The sequence below is a fragment of the Ascaphus truei genome, chromosome 4 (genome assembly GCF_040206685.1).
Source record: "Ascaphus truei isolate aAscTru1 chromosome 4, aAscTru1.hap1, whole genome shotgun sequence".
In the NCBI taxonomy this organism is placed as follows: domain Eukaryota; kingdom Metazoa; phylum Chordata; class Amphibia; order Anura; family Ascaphidae; genus Ascaphus; species Ascaphus truei.
This window is the reverse complement of record NC_134486.1, coordinates 24,523,386-24,543,097: the sequence shown is the minus strand read 5'-3', so window position 1 is coordinate 24,543,097 and position 19,712 is coordinate 24,523,386. Positions and strand designations below refer to the sequence as shown.

The 19,712-nt window shown below is 43.6% G+C and overlaps 1 protein-coding gene across 1 annotated transcript in view; it reads left to right on the top strand.

The window, feature by feature from the left end:
- The window catches only part of ALK (ALK receptor tyrosine kinase), a 797,030-nt gene that overhangs the window by 631,338 nt on the left and 145,980 nt on the right, over window positions 1-19,712 (top strand). The gene's annotated exons all lie outside the window — the stretch shown is intronic.

Below are 19,712 nucleotides of genomic sequence, written 5' to 3'. Positions count from 1 at the left end.
ATTCACCAAGCGAGCTACTCACAAGATTCATCTTGCCACACCAAGGGTGGCGAGATAAGATTTGCTAGTAGGACTTAAATTAATTTTTTTTCCTGCATCGGATTGAAGCCGGAAGTCTCCGGAGCTGACTCGCATTAATATCAGCGCAGGAGACCCCCTGATTCAATCCAATGCAATAAAAATACATTTAAAGGCAGCTTCATTACCTTAGCGGCTAACCACTAATGCAATGAAGGGGTTAAATACTAGTGCCTGGTTTATTGTGGGTAATGGGGGTGGTTGAAGGTGGTATTTGGCCCGTGGTGGGTGTTAAGGTCTTGCGGGAGGAGTTAACACCTTCATTACATTAGCGGTTACTACCGCCAGGGTAATAAAGGGCTTAACCCCTCCGGCTACCCACCCGGTAGCCATAAATACCCACCACAGGCCAAATACCACCTTCACCCATCCCTGCTACCCACAACAAACATTAAAACAAAATACAAACACAATACTAACCAATACACCCATTGATTGCCAGTGTGGTTGCCTATGCCCTCAATGGGAGCAAAGATAACACCAATGGCAATGAATGGGCACCCCCTCTACTCCAACACCCCCCCCCCCCAACATATACAGTACAGTAATGCGCAAAATTACTAATACAAAAAAATCGTGGATGGCGGTGCATCTGTCTGGAAAAAATAGCGTGAGACCAAACTTGCAGGAACTGGGTACAAAAGAAATTTATTGGCACATAAAAACAGCAACAGCAAAACTCTGACGCGTTTCAGCCACACCGGGCCTTTGTCAAAGAGTAAAGTAAAAACAACACACATAAAATTTAAATACCCACAATTCCCTCCTCCCACGATGACTAATATCCAGATCTGGATAGTAGCGCATTTGCCCATTAAAAATAAAACATTATCCAGCCAGCAAAAAGGTAAATTAAGATTTCTACTTACCCCTGCCAGGATGGAGGCCATCCTCATCTTCCTCCCTGTCCTCTCTGTCCTCCATGGGCAGCAACATAACAATAAATAACTAATGGCCACCCATTAATCACCTTAGTTGTTATTAACCGCTATACAGTAGTAATTAATGGCTTAACCCCCCTTCCCTACTACCCACCCGTGATGCCTAACCACCCACCCCAGGGCAACTACCTCAACCCTCTAACCATTGATTGTCACAGTGTTAAACCATGGCCAAATTATGGCCATGGTTTGCCACTATAGCAATGAATGGCCAATCTACCAATAAAAAAACCAAGCACCAAATAAAATACATTACATTTCATTAAAATTAAAAAAATTGCCAATAAACCAATTGATTGGCACAATGGTACACCATGCCCATATAATATGGGCATGGTTTGCCACTATGGCAGTCAATGGGCAACATAAAAAAACAAGCAGCAAAAATACATAGCAATTAGATAAAAACAAGCACCAAAAATACATAGCAATTAAATAAAAACAAGTATTTGCCAAAAAATGCATTGCTTGTCACTGTGTTTATCTATAGCCCGAAAGGGGCAAAGATAAACACATTGACAGTCAATGGCAACTTTTTAAAAAAAACGCAATGAAAAAAAAATAAAATCCATGTTTTCTTACCACTGATGTCTTCACGCTCCAATTCCGAGTCCAGCAGCAACAGCAGGAACATCTTGACACTCGACGCAATGCTACTCAACAGCCAGTAAGTTCTTCATCTTAAAGGGATGATGTCACATTCTTTTGACTGCCAACGGACAACGACGTCGGACCAGACGGAATCCCTGTCCTATTCTGCGGAACCCGGCTGCAGGAGCCCCGGGCAGGTATCGTTCTATAAGTGCACCAACACTGTACAGCAATGCACGGATCACGCCTAAAGGGTGGGGGTACCACTTGGGGACACTTACGTGGTAGAGTGGCCAAGGGCCCTGAACAGTACTTTGGACATGGTGTGGGGGTAACACGGTGGTGGGTCACGGCAGACGTGCAGGGTATCTATATATATGTGAAACCCCTTTATGCAATATAAGAGCGATTGACATATATCCTATGAGTGTGTTTAGTAAAGGTTATAAGGTTACAATTATATGTTGTGTGGTACTATTATTTGTTCCTGTACGGGGTCATCCCCAACACTAGGGATCCCGTACAGGTGGAGGCGCGGTCACCTAGTAGCTCAGGTGTAGCCCAGGCTCTCAGTGACGGAGGCTCAGGTCTCTGTGAGCCAACAGGTAATATCAGCACCCATAGACTCTTCCCATAAAGGGGTAAGAGGTCTACATCTACAATATATATATATATATTTCTGCGGAGATGAGAGAGATCACCTACCCTGCTAGAAATAGGGTTTGGGTGAAAACAACATAGTAAAACTTCTTATCGAGAACAGTGATTATATATACAGTAGGATATCGAGTGCCGGGGTTGCCATCGTGCGGATGCCGGGATGTCCTAAAGCCTTCTCTCTTCTGTTCATAGGCACTGGCCATATTTACTGTCACTGCACTTGACACTATGCTTTTGATGCGGCAGTTTATGTGCATCACATCCATCTTGCGCATTCCCACATATATAGGGGGTGTTACAAGTATTTTTAATTTATTGTTTAAAGATTGACTTGGGAGGGGCTTGATTTTTCTCTGGCTGCTCCCTTCTGCGTAATGTCCCTGTGGGATGTCCTTGTTAGATCAGACGGTGCTGGAACAGCAACGTTTCCCTCCTCCTGGTCTTTATTGGTTCTCTGATAAGGATAGGGTGAGATAAGGGGATAGGAAACACTTGATTGTATGTTTGTATGTATTTCTTTATTTATATAGCGCCATTAGTGTACACAGAGTGTGACATAATAATATAAATTAGAAATAATACAAATAACATATAATGGGAAGAAGTGCTACAGACATAAAACTAACATTTAGGAAAAGGAGTCTCTGCTCCAAAGAGCTTACAATCTAATTGACAAACACTTCCCCATTCAGATGACCCTACTGTATGACTGACCAATTATGTGGGATCGCACCTATCAACCATTGGTACATCCTAGGGTGAAAGTAATCTATAAATGTATCCATTCTATTATTTCCCCTGTGTATTGCCTGGGGAAGCCTAACATGGGCAGCTGGCAAGCTAATATTAAGCCGCTGCTGCTGCAGCGGCGGTAGCTCACAGCTGTTGACTTCCCTGGAGCTGCTGAGTACAGTGACGTGCTAATAAGATGTAGCTGATTGCAATATATATTTTTCTTAATCTGACAAGTGTAAGCATTTGTAAATATGGTTTAGCCCTTTGAGTGCCCTTGGAGGTAGCTGCTATGTCATGGGTTCTTGCACCCTGGGGGCCGTAGGGGAGATCGTGCCCTGTGTTCCTACGGAGCTCAGGATGTGATCTGCACTGATGGGAGGGGGGTGATGCCTCCCCTATCGTTCCATCCTCGGTGAGTAAGTGGCCACATGACTGCTGCAGAGCAGCGCTCACATGAAAAGATCCTACTGAAATAATATATATATATAGACATCTGCAACAAAAGTTGCAGTGTACTGTAATGCAAAAGATTACCCAACAATATATCAAATAAAGAATGAAAGAATGAATGTCAATTTAAAAAAAAAATCCATTCTTTATTTACATACTTTATTTATCTTTTTTATTTACATTCATTCTTTCATTCTTTATTTGATATATTGTTGGGTAATCTTTTGCATTATACTGCAACTTGTGTTGCAGATGACTATATTTATTATTATTTTATTATTATTATTATTATTATTTTAGTATTATGTTTTTTTATAGTCATTTATATTTATACACAGGTAGATTCATATATCTGTGTATATGATTATCTATCATAATTTTTATCTACACACATTGCAGAATATCCATCATCTTTATTATAATATATAATTCATTTCCCCATGTTTAGTTTACTCTATTTTATTATATCATATTGTATACACAGTATATAATTTATCATCATAACTCTTGTACCTATTCTATATTGTAGTCGACTGCCCTATTGACTATGTTCATTTGATTAAGTACAGACCATTTTCATCTATATTTATATCTAATTAATCATGCTAAAAGGTCTCTTTGAACTAACTATATACAGTATATTTGCATGTAGATGCATAGTATTATTGTATTGAGCTCAAGTTATACATATCTTCAACATATAAATCAATTTCTTCCTTGGATGATTCACATTGTATCACTCTCTTCTGTATATTGAGACATGAAAGCAGAAAAGATTGAGCGCAAATACCATTTAAGAGTGAACCATGTGAACACGTGTGATAAGAATATTTCATTTATACATAGTCCTCTGGAAATAGTGCTGCTCCAGAAATTGACTCAATCCAAGTCCATAAACGATTGGCAGGAACAGAAGATCAGGAGTGCAAATAAATCCAGGTGTATGTAAAGATAAAGAGAGACATATAAAGCATTATAGCCTTGTATGCAAGTGAAATTAATAAGGAACTTGGAAACTCACTCACATGTCCCGTGAGTGATATTAGCAGTGCGGTTGTTTGGAGTAACCAACACGTGTGTGTATCTCCAAACGCTCTCATGATGACGTCCGTCAGAGCCAGATGAGTAGGCGAGGGGGAAAAAGGGAGGGGATTCCCATATGCGAAAATAGAGTGGACACAGAATAGTGCAGGTTGCTTTAGAATTAGAACAGTAAAATGTAATACATTCGCAAGCAAACTGTATGTACAGGCGTTGAGACCACCCAGGGTCAAACAATAGAGGAGAAACAGCACTCCCTCTTTCACTGGTTTTCCAACTGTCACGGCCATCCACAGGGAAAGGTGGTGATAACCAGACCAGAAAAACCTCCAGACAGTCCACCTGCCACTAGGAAGTCTTCACAATGTCTGCCTTGCTTACTCTACGCATTTCGCTCCGTTAGAGCTTCTTCAGGGTTTAATTTTCATTCTGCTTGTCTTTATAAATGTCATTCATGATACATTCTGCTTGTCTTTATAATGGGAGTATCGTATATTTGTATATTTATACTTTTTGTATTTTTTGTAATTTTGTACTTTCCATGTAGCTCTATATCTTAGCAATGGATATGTTGGCATTCTTGCTATGACATTTTTCTATTGTCAATTCTGTTTATATGTTATGGTTTGTTAGTATGTAGCTGTATTTTTTTATATTTTGTGTCCCAAACAATACACGTAGGGTTAAATAGTTTATTGATAGCCCTTATAAAGTTCCATTCCATGATTGCTATCAGCGCACTCACATTTTAATCCCTTATAAAGTCGTAATTCATAGCGACGAAATGCGTAGGGCTTGTTCCTGTTTTCTCTGGACTTTGGTGTCAAGGAATTGGAGGACAACTGTTGCAGTTACGCCTCCCGGTCCTCGTCCAGAAATGGACACACCTCAACGGCATACCCAGGAGTGGTGTTCCCGGCTCTGGTCTCCGTCTACGCATCCAGCTGATGACCCCTGTGATTGTCCTAAAAAGAAAAGAGAAATGGACAACCATAGTGTGATCCGAGGTAAATAATATACTTTATGGACAAGACATTTTTCTCTTTACCCCAACATCGTGATCAAATTGACGACATCATCTAGAGTGCCCATATGCTACACCAGATCGCACATCGTGGGAGTTTTCATCTATACAGACAGAATCAAGCAAATTAGCCACTGATTTCTGACGATGCCTTCTTTACACTGAGACCATGTGAGTTTCCATCTGAAAGACTATCCCTCCATACATCTCTCAAATTTAAAAACTTTATTTGCACTATGTTGTGTCTTTATTTGTTTTTTATGACACATTGATTCCTGCGCTCCCCTACCTCCTGGAAAAACATATCTACTGAAGTGGAGTCTGCAGATCGTCCACTAAAAGGGTTTTTAGAGCAGCAATTGTTTTACACAAGTATTTAACTTTTTATAATTACTATTATTCACTTTATAATCACTTAATAATATTGTTTATTGTTATATATCCTTATATTGCACATAATGCACTTTTTCACGTCACTATTTGCGCCCACCCATATTTTTTTGTTTTCACAGCTTTATAACCTAGCTGGATCAGCCCCTGAACCCCTACACTAGGTTCAGTGTACCTGGGTATGCATGTGGGTATCTCTGCTATATTGGGGAACCCCTGCTATACTAGGGATTCCGTGAATAGCTGCAGATATAGTTTAACCCCTTCATACCCATTTACCTTTTCTGGGTGATGCTGCAGCAGGGATCTTGGCGGTGAGCTGTAATAACGCTTCCAGAGTCAGAGTTTGGCGGAGTAATTTGCTTGGCTGTATCCGAGAATCTCACTCAATCCCCGTATACAACTTTTGGGGTATCCCATAACTTTGGAACCCCGATACATAGCCACATTCTGTAAAGACTTTCTCCGACAAACCCACCCTGAAACTTACAGCCTAGATATCTCCCGATCCCAGCACCCCAGTAAAGGCAAAAGTCACATAAATCTTTATTGTCGCAAAATGAATATACAGTTCTGTTGCAGTAATACATTTGACACCTGGATCCCAGAGCTGACACGCTTTAAGACCCTAACACACGGGTCAGGGTTAATCAAGTGGGCTTGACCTTTATTGAGGAGCCTGGTTAACCCCTTCACACATAGTCCCAGGATATTAGGCAGCTTTCTGCTCGATTTAGGTCAGAAAGTCCAGAAATAGTCTAAAAGGATCCATTCCACAACTTCACATTTACTGAGGCTGGTGGATAAAGAATCCAGGCCATAGTTTATAGTGGTTCTGGTTCCCCCTCACCTGCTCACCTAATTACAGGAATATGTATTTAGGGTAGAAAGATTTTCCTGGACTCACTTGGGACCAAGTTCCCACCACTACAGTCAGTCTCACTCCTGGAGGCTGGGGGCATGCTGCTCCCCTGTATCCAGTTCGAGGAGGACACCCCCTTCATGAGTTGCAGTGTCCGGAAGAATTGCAGAGAATCTATTGGGACGCTGCCCCCATCTATCCGATGAGAACATAATGTATATATCTGTGCCTAAAGATTGTGGATATTATTGAGAATATAGTAACCCTAAACGGGAGTGTGTTATTTAAGCTGGGGAACCAGGTTAGTTGGCCACCAACAATTAGAGAGTCTTCTTCTGCTGTATAGTTAGTTTCCTTTAAAGGGATAGGTGTTTGTAACAGGGACTTATCACTGTATGAGAGAAACTGCCTCTAAATCCAGCAGCGAGCTGGTTAATTGCACACAGGCAATCAACCAGACTCCACCTGGCTGATTAGGACTCTGAGAAAAGCCTGATGTGAGTGTAGCAGGGTCCCCTTAACCTGTCTCTGTTGATCTGGTATGAGACCCTCTGGCTGGAGCTCACACCGCGTGCATAGGCCTGAACCCTAAGGTGTGAGGGGAGTGGTATCGGAGGCCCTGCAGTGTGGGACCTGACTTTTCTTTGATCTGCCAGCTGTACCGGTGTACAAGAGTGCCCAGGAAGTTACACACGTGCACCAACGGTTCACAAGGGGAGTAGCGCTGCCCTCACACACACTTTGGGTGGGATTAGCTTTGTGGACATCGGGCTGCAGTTGCCCAAGGCATCCTCCGTACTTTGAGGGACCATCATTGTGTTGAATTGCATTATTGAAGTGTGTCTAATTGTATTATTGTGTTATTATTGTGTTGGTAAAGTGTGTTTATATACAGTGGTTGTATTATTATTCATGAGCAATGTTTCCTATGAGGAGTCAATCCCGCCTACACTGGGATCCTCATAGGTGGAGGTGCTGCACCGCGAGACATATCCTCCCAGGCTCCCAAGGAGCGGAGGCTTTGGCTTCCTGTAAGCCTCACAGGTACAGCAGCACACGTGATCCCCCACAGTTTCCTTTAGGCATAGGGAAAGGGGGTTACATGAGAAACAGGAGAGAGATTCCTTACCCGGACGGTAGTTCCTGTACACAGCCGACATCAGGATCCCTTGTGAAGTTTCTTGGCAGGCCCGGGCACCGGAGTGCCCGGCAGGTAATCAACAAGTGCACCAACGAGTCCTATCATATTCACACGGGACATAGTGGCTGCGCAGTCACACATATCTCTCTCACTTGAGGGTGGGGTAATACTGTGTGGGGTTACTGGACACTGGGTGGGATCATCTGGTGGAGGTGGAGGTGGAGGTAGTGTCCTGCAAGACGCAGTAGTAAGTGTCTCCTCTAGGGAGGGACACCTGTTGATTATAAAAGTACGGTTCCTATGCTCACAAGTAAAGTAATTGGTTGTTTTACATACTGTGTGTGGAGTGATATATATAATTTCCTGCGAGGAACGACTCCCCCTCTGGTGGGAGCCATCGCAGGTGGAGGCACTGCACCAAGTACGAGGTTGTTCATAATGTGTCATACGTGCCCCAGGCTCTCCGTGGCGGAGGCTTAGGCCTCCTGTGAGCTTATCAGGTAAAGCACCACGCTGGGTAATGCATATAGATCCCCTCATATACACCCTATCTGCGATTGGGGGGGGGAATATGGGTTACAGGTGCATATGAGTTAATTAATGCACTGGTATGGTGCACATGTAGTTCTTAGTGAAAACTGGGTTATTTTGTTTTCATGTATGTATATCTTTATTTATATAGCGCCCAGAGCTGTACAGGCGCATTACAAGAGACAATACAGTACAGGGAATTATAGTACAATAAGTACATCAAATAAGAAAGGAAATCCCTGCCCCGGGGAGTTTACAATCTAAGTGGTATGTTGTGTAACCCCCTTTCCCTATGCCTAAGGGAAACCGCGGGCGATAACGCGTGCTGCTGTTACCTGTGAGGCTCACAGGAGGCCAAAGCCTCCGCTTCTGAGGAGCCTGGGGTGATATATCTCGCGGTGCAGCGCCTCCACCTATGAGGATCCCAGCGTAAGCGGGATTACTCCGCATAGGAAACAATATACTCAGCTATGAACAATGTCACACCAGATATTTTATAACCCGTCTTTACTGTGGTTCCACAGTATGGCAAATAATACAGTACACACAGTACAATAACACAATAATATAGTAACACAGTACCACAGTACCCCTGTGTGTTCCCCCAAAGTACTGAGGGTGCCCTGGTCACCTAGAACCCCGGTGTCCGCGGAACAATTCCCACCCCAAAGTATGTGAAGGTAGTGCTACCCTCCCTGAGGTGTGGTGGTGCACGGTGGTACCTTCCAAGCTACGAGCAGGGAATTGGGGGGATCCTCAGTTAGCTGAGCCGCATCCGTGGTCCCTCGATGCAGGGTCTGCAAAACTCCCCTCACGCCTTACAGGTGTTGATCCTGTGCAGTCTCGTCCGAAGGCCACAGGTCGCCGCGTGGACGTCCATACGACGGCGCAGTTGTGCGGGTTGCAGCTCTATAAGGGATGGTCCCTATCTAAGGCCTTCCCTGCTATACTGTACTAAATAGTGAGCGGGGCCTAACTGGGGCCTAGGGGAAATGCACTGGCCTAGTCCAGGAGCTCACTTGCTTCTGCGACAGTACCTCTCCCTCCAGAGGCTCAGCGACGACTGACTTTATTCTCCCTGTCACGCGGAGGAGATCCGGATCCACAAATTGGCCACTCAGTCCTCATTGGCTGGGACGGCCCATGTGACCAATCTCTACCCTGAGGCTTCTGGAAGTTGTAGTTCCGCGATTCCAAAGATGGCAGCCGCAACTTACATTCTGGCTGCCGGAGGAGCGGAGCAGTTCCCCCTCACACCGAAGCTAAGGAAGGGGAACCCCGCTACAGTTGTGAGACTTACAAAGGCAGCAGGTGAGGGAATAAGTGCAGTAGATGACAGTGCTTCGCCACGATGGTTGGTAGGAGTGACTGTGAGTGTGGTACAGTAGCCATTTATCTACTGTTGGCTATTGAAATATTTCATTTAAGAGGTGAGTTTTAAGGTTTGTCTTAAAGTTGGGGAGAGAGGGTTCTTGGCTTATACTGAGTGCGAGGGAGTTACACAGGTAAGGGGCAGTGAGGGGGAAAGAGTTTAAGGCAAAAGCAGAAAATGATCACTGATTTAACAAAGTTTAGTGAATGTAGACCTGTATCTATAGTAGATTAAGTAAAACAGTGTTCTCTCTATAATTATGGTTCCTATGCTCTGTAAGTAAGATCTAGTGCAACCTCCCCATGGGAAATTAATGGGAATAAATGCAAAATGGGTACTGGTCCTTTCTGACCTAATATGAGGCTGCTAATTGAATTTATTGTTTTAAAAAAATGGAGCCAATTATTAACAGTGTTACATTTCTTCACATTTATGTGCAGGATAAAAATGAGCGAGAGTGGAAGTATGTTGTTTTGTTACACGCCTCATTAATTTTGAGTTGGCAGGCAGTAAAACAAAACTATGAAGTGCCCATCTAATTAAATCTCTGACGATTAAGAGCTCCCCAAAGCAAAGAAGAACAAGATGTAGTGGTGATGTGAGCCAGACCAGATGGATCAAGCTAATCACATTTCATCCCTGCCACGGTATACATTACTTCATTTTAATTTGGAAATGTATCTTTTACGTGGAGTGGAGAGGAGTGTGGTCTCAAGATGGCTCTTGCACATCTGCGTTTACCGCTTGTAGAAAATGTCCAACACGTACACTTCCAGTGATGTCCAATACCGCGGCGAATATAATCCAAAGGGGAAATGTACAAGTGTTTTCTCCAAAGAAAATATATTTGCAATATGGTATTAGCATTTCTTCTTTAACACTGAATAGAAGCTTTTAAAGTGGCATCCTAGCCGGCGGATACATTTTTTTTTTTGAAGTTTGGGGGGGGGGGGGGGGTTAACACAAGATTGAAGCAGGGAGACTCTGGAGCTGCCCCCCATTAATTTCAGCTCCCCCTACTTCTGGAGATTCTTACCTCCGTAGGGGTGTCGGTAGCTGCTCTGTTCGGCAAGCAGGCTTCAGGTAATGTTGTGCTCCCGCTATAGAACTGCCTCATTTTCAGGTGTCTCTGGCACAGCCTTGGAGCACATCACGCTGGTTTTGGAATGGACACTGGAAATGAGGTCGACAGCTCTTTTACGTAAACCTTGGCTTCCATCTGAAACTATGGCGGAGGGCAGCCAACCAATCAGAGCATAGATGCTACATGCTGGCCTATTAGAGCACGGATACTATGTGGGACAATTACAGTGCGAGCTACGTGGGACAATCACAGTGCGAGGGCTCGCCTGAGATGGGCCAATCAGGGCCGTAGCAGGGGACAGTGCTTGAAGACGGCCCACAGGTGGGCAATTCAAACTGACCACTGGGATCTGACTCAGTGGGGGCTTAAGACCAAGACCTCAGTTTCTAGTTTCAACTGGATACTTCCTGTGGAGACGGAAGACTCAGTCTGGGCTGAACAATGGCTCTACCCTCACAGTCACAGTTTCCCAGACCTGTGTACACACCCCTCCTCAGACCAACAATGCCTCATGCACTTCCCCACTCCCCAACATAGCACACCTATGGAACAAAGCAAAATACTGTACAGGTACAGTTACACACACAGCAATACATTGAATCAAGAGTTCTAGATCCATTTAGATAGTTCTACAGTAAAATACATGTTTTTTGAGCCACATGAGCCACTGTAAGGGTTCCAGTCCAGGGTTTTGCTGGAACTTGCCCTTACATGGGTGTTGTGGCCATCTTGGTTCCTGAACTTGGTTATTGGCTGCACCTGTTCCAGGGCTTAAATAGCAGTCAGTGACTCCCTGCCCCTGCCTGAGCATGGTATGCTTTTCCTTGTGTTCTGATTCCTGAGCCTGCCCTGTTTCTGAGCCCTTCCTGTTCTTTTGGATTCCCTGTTGCCAACCTCAGCCTATGACCCGACCACCGCTCCTATGCCGCCCGCCTTGACCCCAGCCTGTATCCAAACTTGCACCTTTGCAAATTGCACCTTGCACCTTTGCTGCCTGCCTTGACCTCTGCCTGGATAAAGACTACTCTAACAGGACTTTGTTCCCTGGCTCTCGTCGGTGATCTTATAACCTTACCTCAGCCCTGCAGGTCCGCTTCCTCTAAGAGACGAGCACTGTTCTAGCCACAGAAGGATGGATGTGCAGAGAAATCCTGTTCATCCATCCAGACGGCTAAGGGCAATGGGAGGGCTTAACCTTTAGTATAAGAGCCGCATACAGTAGCTCCCAACATCACAATGACAATTTAGGCAAAACATTACTTACATGTGATAAAGTAGCAGCATCTTAGCAGATTCCCTTCAATAAGCAACATTCAAGACACTGCATGGTTCTGTGAATAATCAATAAGAGACCATTAGCATTTACAGATCAATATTTTAGTGTCACTTACACTGTGATAAAGTTACTTAAAAAAGGATGCTGCATGGATTTGTGTGGAGCCAACTTTGTAAAGTTTTTTTTTTTGTTGATAAATAATCAATTACAAATATACAAGAAAAATGTTGTTGTACAAAGTGATGCTGTGGTTCTGCAGGAAATTAATCCTGTATAGCATCAGCTATGTCCACTAAAAGGTGAGTGCGAAGGACTATATTGTGTAAAACACAACAAGCCAACACGATGTCAGCAACTTTACCAAGGGTATACTGTAGCTCACTACCTGACTTATCCAGACACCCAGAACCACTTTCTAACACTCCAAATGTCCGCTCAATGATTCTGCCAGTGGAAATGTGCATCATTGTGTCTACACTGTGCTTCATACAGAGGAAAGAAAAGCTCCCTATTATGTCACACTGAAGAGACACCCCTGCCAAGTTAAACATAAATTTTATTTAAACTAGTTCAAATATAGTTGTAGTGAAGTAAGCAATATACCAAATGATTAAAACAAATTAAAAATGAATAAACGGAGTCGTCGGTGTGCTTGATCTAGACGCTAATGTTAAAAATCATAGTGGCTACTAAATACAGTACTGTTTGAATACCACAGTTATACTATTGAACTAACTGTGGAAATAGTCACTTAAATGCAATCTTTTAGTCGTCAGACATCTGATCCTACATAGATGAGGGTGCTATTCCTATGATTGAGAATGTGAGCTTTGTATGTCAATACAGATGGTGGTATGTGGGGTGTAGATTGATAAGTGGGCTGATAGTGTTGGTAATAATGCATAAACCTAAATACACTCTCAGCTATAGTAAACATATACCCTGTATCACCAGACCGACAGGTGCAGTTATTGCTGAGCCTGCAGGTCTGTAATGGTGAGTCACTCGGCATACACTGACCACACACTCCTATGAATGTAGTTGATTTAGCACTGCAAATACATGAAGATAGGATCTTCGTCTGAGCGTTATGCTTCCCAAGGTGAAGGCTCCGAAACGCTCTGACAGGAAAAAAGGCGCCCGACCTCTCCGATTTAGCCTTTGCACCGGGTAGTAGCGCTGGACATACCCAACATATGTTTCACCTATTTAAGCTTCATCGGGGGCAATTCCAAAGTGATTCCGGCGGGTTTTTATACATTACTATCACCCTGGATACTAATTAATGCCAGCTTCCAATTGGTTTTACAAGACGTCGCGTCATCATTGCGCATCACTTCTTGAAATGCATCTATGGCAATGGAGTGTGTCTCGATTGGTTACCTCGGGTCACCTGACCGCCTACGAGGCCGTGATTCGTTAGTGTCCTCATGTAATCACGAATAGGATATTCAGCGCTCGTGCTGCAGATGTAATTGTAGGAAAAAATCCCTGTGCTGCTCGTGCATGGAGCGTCTCCCCAGATGCTCCCACTTCAGAGGTGATCCCCCCTCAAAAAGGGGGGAGGGCACCCTGAGAAACAGAGAAAGAAAATTGCACAGAAGCGCACAAGAGATGGAGTTAATAACAGTATTTTAATAAAACACACACATAAATAGCTGAGAGGATCCAACCCCTTCTCAGCTCAGGAAGTAAAATGCCCAGAAAATAAAACCATACATATGGTCTCTTAACATAAAATGTCTAGGGAAAATACATCACATACAAAAAAAAAAACAGTCAGTGTAAAAATAAACAAAGAAAGTACTAACAGCCCAAGGGGATTTGAATGAAAACCGCCATAGAGGACTAGAAAGCCGCTGACAGGGGGAGACGAACACTTACAATGGGGCAAAGGTGGGGGTCCACAGATAACCGCACAGGATCCGGATCGCGGCACCAGGGAAGATGAAACAGCCACCACTAGAGCCTCAGGCAGGCTCCGTCTCAGCCTCTCAGCAAACACGCGCAGGATGACCTGTCGTGACCTCTACGCGTTTCGCACCACGTGCTTCGTCAGGAGGTGACGTGACGAAGCACGTGGTGCGAAACGCGTAGATGTCACGACAGGTCATCCTGCGCGTGTTTGCTGAGAGGCTGAGACGGAGCCTGCCTGAGGCTCTAGTGGTGGCTGTTTCATCTTCCCTGGTGCCGCGATCCGGATCCTGTGCGGTTATCTGTGGACCCCCACCTTTGCCCCAGTGTAAGTGTTCGTCTCCCCCTGTCAGCGGCTTTCTAGTCCTCTATGGCGGTTTTCATTCAAATCCCCTTGGGCTGTTAGTACTTTCTTTGTTTATTTTTACACTGACTGTTTTTTTTTTTTTGTATGTGATGTATTTTCCCTAGACATTTTATGTTAAGAGACCATATGTATGGTTTTATTTTCTGGGCATTTTACTTCCTGAGCTGAGAAGGGGTTGGATCCTCTCAGCTATTTATGTGTGTGTTTTATTAAAATACTGTTATTAACTCCATCTCTTGTGCGCTTCTGTGCAATTTTCTTTCTCTGGTCCTCATGTAATCACGTATACCAAACTATTACCGTTACTATGGCAGCCTGGGATGCTTCCTCCTGATTTGTCTCTCGAGACGTTGCGTCATAGTTGCGAGTCACTCCCTATTGCGGTCATAGACATGTAGTGTAGTATGCCTCCATTGGTTATTGCGGGTCACCTGACTACCGGCCAGGTCAGTGATTCGTCAGTGTCTTTCAGCCTGTTTGTTTACATAGCTGTCAAAGACATTTATTCCTGGTAGGCGCAGTGAATTTATGCATCATAGTGGCCCGTTTATTATTTGGGGCTACTGTCTATTCCAAATTATTTATAGAGGACATATGGTCAGTGGTTGACAAATCACCAAAAAATCTACTCGCCACGCAAAAAAATCTACTCGCCACCTAGTACCAAACGTGTGCTGCTTGGGCCAATATTTACTCGCCCGGGGGTTTAATCCAATGTATAGGTTTGTCGAACACTGCATATGGTATATAGTTCAGTTGACCAGATGACTGATTCAAGCTGTATTAATGATTGTTAATAGCCAGTCTTTATAACTATAACATTTCAGGCCATAAGACTAAAATCTGGAATAACGACATAGAATCCTAAACTAATTGTAGAGGAATTTAAAAAGTTCTACGAAAATGTATAGAATGGGGAAAAAGTCGTTCACAACAGCACCACACAACGAGCCCCGCGGGACTTCCTGGCAGACTCAGACTTGCCGAGGTTGAGCAGGGTGGAGAGGGAGGAAGTAACAGAAGACTTTATAGTGGGAGAATAATTAGAGGTTATCAAACATCTGAAGCCATCCAAGGCTCCGGCACCTGATAGCTTTTCGAATTTATACTATAAAATTCAGTACCCTCTGGGCCCCCTATCTCCTCCGGATGTTTAATGCAGCGCTAGCAGGTGCGTCATTCCCAACCAGATGCTTCAGACATTGATATCGCTAATATACAAACAAGGTAAAGATCCATCGGACTGTAAAAGCTACAGACCTATATCCCTGATAAATTCGGACATTAAAATGTATGCTAAATTGTTGGCCAACCGTTTAAGTCGGGAATACAAATTAACCAGCAGACGCATAAAGTAGCTCTATATGCAGATTATGGTTTTTTAACCATAACAAGACCTCTCACCTCCCTGCCCAACCTGTTTGATCTCTTGGGGAGGTTTAACAGAATCTCAGGCTTTACAATCAACCAAACAAAATCGGAAGCCCTAAACATAAATCTACCAAAAGAAATGGATAAATTGATGACCATCAATTTTAATTTTAAATGGCAACAAAATAAATATTTGGGAATTCATATCACAAACAATTATAAAACTCTGTATAGGGCCAACTTCCCCTGGTAACTCCAGATCCGTAGAGAAGACATCAGAGTTTAGGCAATGTACAATATTTCACGGATTGGCAAGATATATTGTATTAAAATGAATCTACTCCCTCGTATTCTTTACTTATTTCAGACCATCCCAGTGCCACTAAGACTGAAGGACATGCTCTCGCTTCAGTCTTTGATCTCTAAGTTTATTTGGTGACACAAAAAAACAAGAGTAAAGGGGAAAATACTAAACAGACCCATATTGTCAGGGGGGCTGGCTGTACCTTGCATGTTGTCCTCCTACAAAGCCGCAGTTTATGCCAAATTTCTCAATGGCAGGTAGACCATAGCCGGAAGAGATGGGTGGAGTTATAAAAAGAAGTCTGCTCTCCCTTAGAGTTAGACAACTTGATTTGGTCCCCAAAATCGGTGTTTAGAACCATCAAAGAACCGCTATCCTTGATGGCCAACTCTTGGAGGGTCTGGGAGACCGCCAAATTTAAATGTGCCCTGACCACCAGAAACTCATTGATGGCCCCTCTAAGGGGTAACCCGGAATTTGCTCCAGGCCTGAACAGTGCAGATTTTGCAATCTGGAAACAGAAGGGATTTAAGAGATTTAGGGATCTGGAGGGAAACAAAAGTATCAAAACATTTGAACAAATTAGATCTGAAAAAGACATCCCCCATTCCGATTTTTTTAGATACCTCCAGATCAGAGCATTTTGTAACAGATATCCTTCCTGTACCCCATTGACGAACTTCGAAAAGCTCTGTTTTTTGGAAACAGATACAAGTGGACTTACATTGCAAATGTATAAGGAAGTAACCTGTTAGAGCCCCAACTTTGCCCAAACGCTTAGCTATATGTCCCAATGGGAATCGGACTTAGGTGAGGGACTGGAAGACAAGGAATGGGATGAGATTCTTGTAGTGACAGCCAAAAACTCAATATGTACCACGTTAAGGGAGAACGCACATAAGGTGTTAATGAGATGGTATCTTACTCCATTAAAATTATCAAGATTTGTCCTGGGATACTCCCCGTTGTGTCCAAAACAATGTGGAGAATCAGATGATCTGGTACATACTGTATGCTGTGGTCTTGCCCTCAGATCACCCCCCTATGGGAGGAAATTAAGGATTGGGTTCAGAGGATTTTGGACCTCACAATTCCAATGGACCCATGGCTGTTTCTACTAAATAGACCAACGCCGGGACTAGCCAGGGTAGAGAACAAATTGGTTACCCATCTAGCAACAGCAACGAGGTGCAAGATCGCAGCATTGTGGAAACAAAAGGAAGTCCCAAATGATTCCCAAAATTCTGAACAGAATTTGGTATGTTTGCCAGATGGAGAAATTGACCAATGTAGTCAATGACACTGGCGTCAAATTCCAAAAAGTCTGGCTACCCTGGTTGGCTCAGACAGACATCCCAGGAGTGAATGGTACCACAATTCTGCTGTGATAGTAAGAGGTGCGTTGTCGGCTGACGGCAGACAAAATAAGATAAAATAATACAGCACGGACAGAGTTAGGAGAAATAGATGGGGAAGCATGAGTCGGACCGCACGGGGAGAGAGAACTCGAAGCACGATTGAGTGATTGGGATCTGCAACATAAAGGAAGGAGCCACACCCACCCCCTTTTTTTTCTTTCTCCAGATGTATGTTTTTTACGTTTTTAATGTGTTATGATTTTATGTGATGAGTTAAAACAATGGATGTACTGTGTATTATGCTTTGATGTGAAATTTAAGTTACAAAAAAAAAAAATGTTGTGGTTATCCTGGGGATGTAAAATTATATTAAATGTGCTTACCTAATAGCCATCCACCCATCAAAACTGCCTGCTTCAAACTCCTTATCCACAGCAGACTATGCGAATCATGGCGTGACCCTGGGAAGCTGCTACCACATTCACGATGCGCGTATGTGCATCACACAGACACCCCCTGCACATTAAGGGGGTGATGATGTCGCTGGTTGCAAAAATCTTCTCACTTTTGTGCGGTTTTGCAAGCGCTACATGGGTGCAATCAATTTCACCCATCACGTTTCGAAGGCCCGCTAGGTGATTAAAGTCTAACTTGACGTCCTACCACTGTGTCCTCCCACTAGGAAATGATATGCACAGTACGTCCTAGCATGTCTGCTTAAGCCATGAAGTAATTGACAGAATGAGAAGGCGGGTTGTGTTATTTCGCTTACATCTTCCAAAACTGACTGGAAAGATCCTGAAGCCCAAAAATGTCATGAGAAGAGTAATTCGACAAAACCAGGAACAGTATTGAGTCTAGTTAGTCAGGAGATCTAAGCCTCCCCTCAGCTCTTCATAAAGAGCCAAAATTGCTCAAACGGTACCTCTGTACCACCTTCTCCTTACTGTGCCCTGCAAGGGTATCCCTCTCTCTCTCTCTCTAAATACCCTGAGGCCTTAAGTGTCTCCTTCCTGCAGCCTGTGCTTCCTCTTCCTCAGCAATTCTCTCTCCCCCGCTACATCTGTCTCCCCCCCCTCCGCCCCTCTCCCCCCCCCCCCCCTCCGCCCCTCTCCCCCCCCCCCCTCCGCCCCTCTCCCCCCCCCCACTCCCTAGGTTCAGGATTAATTCTATCTCTCCACCTCACATTCCACTGGGCAAGACATATCTGAAAAGGCTCAGTTTAGCCAACATTAGAAAGATATTGTGACGTTTCAGGTATTTATAGGGAAAAACAGGAAGGTAGCGCCCACAAGAAGCAGGTGTAAATTATTAGCGATATTTAAGACCACGTTTGAGTTAAAGACGCCCATCATATGTTCACGTATCACACGCGTATATACTTTTTCTGGCGTTAATTATGGGTGTCCAGTAATTATAACTCTTTCATAACGCAAGTGTTAAATATGCGATATTTCTCGTGCCTTTCCTTACTTCAACCAGGTTCTTCAGCTTAAGGGGAAAATGCATCAAATCTTCTAGAATATATCTTTTACTTCATAATACTTGTCTAATAATAGACACACGGGGGGGGACGCCTTGGCTGTGTATGACCTACGGTAGCCTTTGTGACTCTCTTGTTGGGATTTCTGATGACATACGGTACACCCGTGTTGCAGTCTCCCACCCCATAGCATTGTATATAAAGGTCTCCCACCTTCACTCCTGTAACCCAGCAGGGAAATCCCCCACCCTCCCCTTCTATCCAACCACTCACCCACATAACATGTACTTTTTGATCATAACTGAAGCCCAGTTCTTGAGCAAATGTGCAAACGAAACCTTTTTTTTATCAATTACTGCATATCACTCAATTGAAGGACGCAAACAACGATTATTGAACTTTCTTTTCCTTTTGCAACATGGCATTTGTTAATTACAGTAAATATGTTTGTGTGAGACAAAACCTTCAATGGGATTTTCCACATTTAAATTTTTTTTAAATTTGTATTACGTTTATCCAAGTTTATTTCAAAATTGCGCATCAGTTGTATCTACCCATACATTTGTTGGATAACTAATGATGAAAACTACCTCTGTGTCATTCAGGAGAATACCATTTGTTGTACTGTATAGCCCGATAGACTATACAAACTATATAAAACAGGTTCTCAATCCCCCCCCTCAACAGGTCAGGTATTCAGTATATCTCAGCTTCAGCACAGGTGGCTCATTCAGAAGCT